The following is a 6,150-nucleotide window of genomic DNA, read 5'->3' as shown; positions in this document are numbered from 1 at the left end:
AGCCCCGAGGAAGGACATGAACCCCCCAGGATCTTAGAGATTATATCCTTAGATTCCCCTCCCCTCCGTTAATCCCAGAGCCGGAGGTCATGCTTAGCCCAGTTCATACACCCGAGCTGGTGATAATAGATTCCTCCCCCAGCCCAGAGGGTAGGATCTTTATCTTCCCCATTTTCTTTTTCTTTTTATATCTTTGAAACATTTCTTTTGTGAATTAATTCCCTTTGTTCTTTTTAGGTGAATAGATGGAATTGACAGGAGCCCTTGACCTAAGGACTACCTTTCAAGCTAAAAAAATCCAGAACGGGCCTTGTCATGAAGAGGCCCAGGGTGGCGAAGAAGGCCACCTCTAAAACAGGGGATACAAAAAAATCCCCCTCTAAGGGTAAAGACACGAGCTCCGTTCGGGAATCAGCTCCGATGAATTTCGTCACTGTTGGGCACGTTCATCCTCCTCCCCCTCGACACATGCCTCTTCCTCCCCAAGTAATACAAGTCGATGCCCCCACCATCCAAATACCGGTTGATCCCCAGGACCTGGAAAAGATCCCCAAAACCTTTTGGGGTATCGTGTACAAGACATCGACTCATATGGTGGACCACACATACAAAGCCTGTGCGAGGGACCTGAGGGCCATTGAGGAGCGCAGCCCAGAGGATGTCCTCGATTATGCTATTGGGATGAATCTCACTGTGAGTCGTCCCACATCTGATTTTTTTTCTATGTGTTCTTCCTCTTATGTTTTTGACTTGTTTTGTTATTTTGTAGTCCGTCCTGGCCCAATATCGAAGCATAGCTCGTGCTAGGGCCAGAAATGAAAAGCTCCGAGCTGAGCTAGCCACTACCAAGGAAGGTGAACAGGCTGCCAAAGCTGCCTTGACAGTTGCTCAAAAAAATGAGCATATTGCTAAGGCTGTTCTTATCTCTTCCCAAGAAAGCGAGCAGCCTGCAAAAAACGCATTATCCGCCTCCCAAGCTCAGACTGCAGAGGCAAACCACTATGCTGAGCAGCTTCAAGCCGAGAATGGTGAGCTCAAAGTGAAACTACTCAAGGCCGAAGTTAAAGCCAAGGAGGAAGCGACAGTGTCATCATCAGCCATGGAGGAGATGTTTTACCATTGTTGGGCTTTCAACCAGGATGGGAAATTCTCCTTTATGGAGCCCGGGTTGTGGGATCCGCACCTTGCTAAATTCAAGGCTCGGTTCTTGCAAGAACCCTCGGAGACTGGTGAGGCTCCTGGAGCAGCGGAGGGAGATAGTGAAAAGGTCACTTCGGCAGGGCGAGTTGACGAGGCCCAATGATCTCATTTATGATTTTCTTTGTAATTGTCTAACAATCTTTTGGTATTAAAAAATTGCCTTCGGGCTTAGCTCGAGGTTATTTCTCCTCGATGTGACAATATATTTGTTTGTGTTTATTTCAATATATATCCAACTTGTGATCTATTTGTCTTTCCTTTATTATCTTCTCATGTTTATGAATCCTTAGACTCTTGTACATTCAAAATTTTAGGGATAGACTTTTAGATCAAGATAGATTTCCAAACTTGGTTATGTATAAGTTTTTGTTTGCTTATTTGCGTCGTACCTGTTAAGAATCAGGCCTCAAACCTGGTTATATCCAGGATTTTTAATGATTTAAACTTAGTTCGTACTAGGTTTATTGAAAACTCGAGCTTTAAAAAGTTGTTGAATAATTAATTTTCCAGATTTCTAAGTTTCGGACCTGGTTACATCCAGGGTTTTAGAAGGTTTAAACATAGTTCGCGCTAGGTTTATTGAAAACTCGAGCCTTTTTTTTTGTAAAAAAGCCATTGAATAATCAATTTTTCCAAGCTTCTAAGTTTTGGATCTGATTACATCCAGGGTTTTAGATGATTTAAACTTAGTCGCGCTAGGTTTATTGAAAACTCGAGCCTTAAAAGGCCATTGAATAATCAATTTTTCCAAGCTTTCTAAGTTTTGGACCTGGTTACGTCCAGGGTTTTAAATGATTGAAACTTAGTTCGTGCTAGGTTTATTGAAAACTCGAGCTTTTTTTTTAAAAAAAAAAATCCATTGAATAATCAATTTTTCCAAGCTTCAAAGTTTTGGACTTGATCCAAGCAGGCTTAACTTTGCCAATCTCGGTTATGCGTCACCAAGTAACTAGAATGTATAAACTTTCTTGGTTGCGTTACAAATATGAGAACACGAGCTTGCAATAATAACACTAAGAAATGGTTATTTAATAATCCATCTATTATTTAATCGAAATGACTTTTATAAATAAGCCTTACATTGAAAGTGGTACTATTGATAATACTTTTTCAAGTGTAAAGCATTCTAGGTCTGTGGGACTACTTCCCCATTCAATCGAGCTATCTTGAAAGTTCCTTCATGCAAGACTTTTATGATCTGGTATGGTCCCTCCCAGTTCGAGCCTAATATACCATCCTTGAGGTCTTTATTTGCAAAAAAGACCCTTCGGAAAACTAGGTCACCCAATCCAAGTCCGCGCCCCTTAACTTTAGAATTTAAATAGAGAGTGATTTTTTGTTGACAATGGGCGAGCTGTAACTGGGATTCGTCTCATTTTTCTTCGATCAGATCGAGAGATGCGTTAAGTAGCCCGTCATTCTGTTATTGATTAAATGTCCTTTGCTTGTGAGTAGCTGTCATGGCTTCGATTGGAAGCATGGCCTCGCTTCCAAAAGTTAAAGAAAAAGGAGTGTGCCCCATGGAGGTCCTATGAGAAGTTCGGTAGGCCCAAAGTACTTGCGGGAGCTGTTCGGGCCATAGTCCTTTGGCTTCGTCTAACCTCTTCTTCAGGCTCGCCTTAAGGGTTTTGTTTACAGTCTCGACTTGACCGTTGGCTTGTGGATATGCTACCGACGAGAAATTCTTCGTGATGCCATATTTTTCACAAAAGTCAGTGAAGGGATCACTATCGAATTGCATCCCGTTGTCTGGCACGATTCTCTCAGGTTGTCCAAATCGACATATAATACTCTTCACCACGAATTCCAGGACTCTTTTTATGGTGATGGTTTCCAGAGGCTCGATTTCTACCCACTTCGTGAAGTAATCGATCGCCACCACCGCATATCGAACTCCTCCCTTTCTCGTAGGTAGGGAACCTATTAGGTCAATTTCCCATACTGCAAATGGCCATGGGGATGAAAACATTGTTAGCTTGATTGGACCAGCTCGAGAAACAATGGCGAAACGCTGGCATTTGTTGCACTTCTGAACATCCGAGATTGAGTCATTCGTTAAAGTGGGCCAAAAATGGGCCTGTCTCAGTATCTTCAGTTCCAGGTTTTGCCCCCCAGCATGATCTCCACAAAAGCCTTCGTGAATTTCTTGTAAAATGGTTTTGGCTTCCTCGGGCGGAACACATCGTAGGAGAGGCAACGAATGACCGTGCCGATATAAGGTTCCATCTACTATTATGTACTGTGGAGCTTGGTAGAGTAATTTTCTCGCGTCTTTTCTGTCATCAGGTAGCTTTCCAATTGCGAGGTATTTCATTATGGCAGTCATCCAGGTCAGTCTTATGTCGATCATTCCGACCTCTATCAATTCTCCCGTCACACTCGGACTCTCCAAGAACTCCACTGGCACTACATTCAATGTCTCATCCTCTTTTGTGGTAACAAGTCGTGCCAAAGCATCAGCGTTAGAATTTTGGTCACGGGGTATCTGTTCAACAGTGCTGTACTCAAATTCAGACATTTCTCCCTTTACCTTAGCTAGGTAGGCCGCCACCTTGGTACCTCGAGCTTAATTTCTCCCAATACTTGATTGACCACTAGTTGGGAATCGCTTTAGCATTGGATGGCTTTGGCCTTGAGCTCTCTCGCCACCCTCAGCCTTGCTAGTAAAGCATCATATTCTGCTTCATTGTTGGATGCCTCAAATCCGAATCTCAAAGCTGTATGAAATCTATGACCTTCTGGTGAGATTAAGATGATCCCAAGTCCTGATCCGTTCTCGTTTGACAATCCGTCAACGAAGATTTTCCATAATTCCTACACCGGCTCCCTCAAGAGCTCTTCTTGAAAATTGGTGCATTCAGCCATAAAGTCAGCAAGGGACTGACTCTTAATTGAGGTCCGTGGCATGTAAAATATCTCGGTCTGGCTAAGTTCGATGGCCCATTTTAAAAGACGTCCGACGTTTCAGGTTTTTGCAAAACCTGCCTTAAAGGTTGGTCGGTTAAGACGTTGATTGAATGAGAATGAAAATATGGATGGAGCTTTCTGGAAGCCAATATCAGACATAATGCCAACTTCTCTATCAGTGGGTATCGTGACTCGGCTCCGAGAAGTCTCTTGCTTATATAATATACTGGTTTTTTAGCACGGTCTTTTTCTTGTACTAACACGGCACTGACTACATTTTTTGTTACGGCCAAATAAAGGAACAGAGATTCTCCAGACATAGGTTTAGATAATACTAGGGGCTCGACCAGATGCATTTTTAAATCGTGGAGCGCCTGTTCGCACTCCTCGGTCCACTCAAATTTCTTGTTTCCTCTGAGCAAGTTGTAGAATGGGAGACACTTGTCAGTGGATTTCGAAATGAATTGATTCAAGGCTGCCACCCTTCCAGTTAGGCTTTGAACTTCTTTACGAGACCTGGGCGAAGGCATTTCTAATAACGATATGATATTTCCAAGGTTCGCCTCTATTTCCCTCGTGTTGACTATGAAGCCAAGGAACTTTCCAAATGCCACCCTGAAGTTGCATTTATGAGGATTTAGCTTCATCTCATATTTCCTTAATATTCCAAAACACTCTTCCAGATTAGATACATGGTTATTGGCCGTCTTTGACTTGACAAGCATGTCATTGACATACACCTCCATATTTCTCCCAATCTGGTTAGCGAACATTTTGTTGACCAAGTGTTGGTACGTATCCCCAACATTTTTCAACCCGAATGGCATAACTTTGTAGCAATATACGTTATGTTCGGTCATGAAACTAGTATGCTCTTGGTCCGCAGGGTTCATTGTGATCTGGTTATATCCAGAATATGCGTCCATGAAGGACATGAGCTCGTGACCTGCTGTGGCATCTACCAACTGGTAAATCCTTGGTAGTGGGAAACATTCTTTGGGACAAGCTTTATTTAGATCGGAGAAGTTGATACAGGTTCTCCATTTCTCGTTCGGCTTAAGGATCAGCACGGGATTGGCAACCTAGATCGGGTATTTTGCCTCCCGAATAAACCCGCATTTTAATAACCGGGCTACTTCTTCCTCAAGGGCTTCAGCTTGGGCCATTCTTAAACGTCTCCGTTTTTGGGATTTTGCAGGAAAATTCTTGTCCAAATTTAAGGTGTGCATTATTATATTCGAACTTATTCCCACCATATCTTCATGCGACCACTCGAAGACGTCTAGGTTTTTCTGTAAGAAATCGACCAGCTTCTTCTTTCTTTTGTCGTCAAGGTTCTTTCCAATCTTTACGACTCTTGAAGCTTCTTTGGGATCGATGTTTACTTCCTAGAGCTCTTCTATGACTTTGAGCTCTGATATGTCTTTGCCTATCCATGGTTCATCGCATTGGGTGGCCTCACTATCCTCTTTTTGTTGAGGTTCTTCCATCCCATGAGTAACTTCTACTTCCTGGAACTCCTCATCTCTGTCATTTATGACCATCGCTTGCTGCCCGAGTTGTGATTTTTCCTTAATAGAAATGCTATAGCATTCCCAGGCAGCGAGTTGATCGCCTCTAACTGTGCATATTCCCGCAGCCGAGGGGAATTCCATTGCCAGGTGGCAGATAGAGGTTAGGACTTCAAATGCCATCAGCGCAGGTCAACCCAAAATCGCGTTGTATGCAGCTGGACAATTGATTACCACAAACTCGAGTAATTTGGAAACAGTTCATGACTCTTCTCCCAATGTCACCACCAATCCGATCGTCCCAATAGTTGCTGAACCTTCACCCAAAAATCTGTATAGAGTCATCGAAGTTGCCTTCAAATCAGTTACGGATAACCCCATTTTTTCCAGGGTGGACCTGAAAAGTAGATTCACATAACTTCCATTATCCACCAGTGTTCTTCAAACCATTCGGTTGGCAAGCTGAATAGTTACCACCAACGGATTGTTATGCGGGAATTGGACGTCGCCAGCATCCTCTTTCGTCAAAATG

The sequence above is a fragment of the Humulus lupulus genome, chromosome 5, assembly GCF_963169125.1.
Source record: "Humulus lupulus chromosome 5, drHumLupu1.1, whole genome shotgun sequence".
Lineage (NCBI taxonomy): Eukaryota > Viridiplantae > Streptophyta > Magnoliopsida > Rosales > Cannabaceae > Humulus > Humulus lupulus.
The sequence above is the reverse complement of the archived record's forward strand: the minus strand, read 5'-3'. Positions refer to the sequence as shown.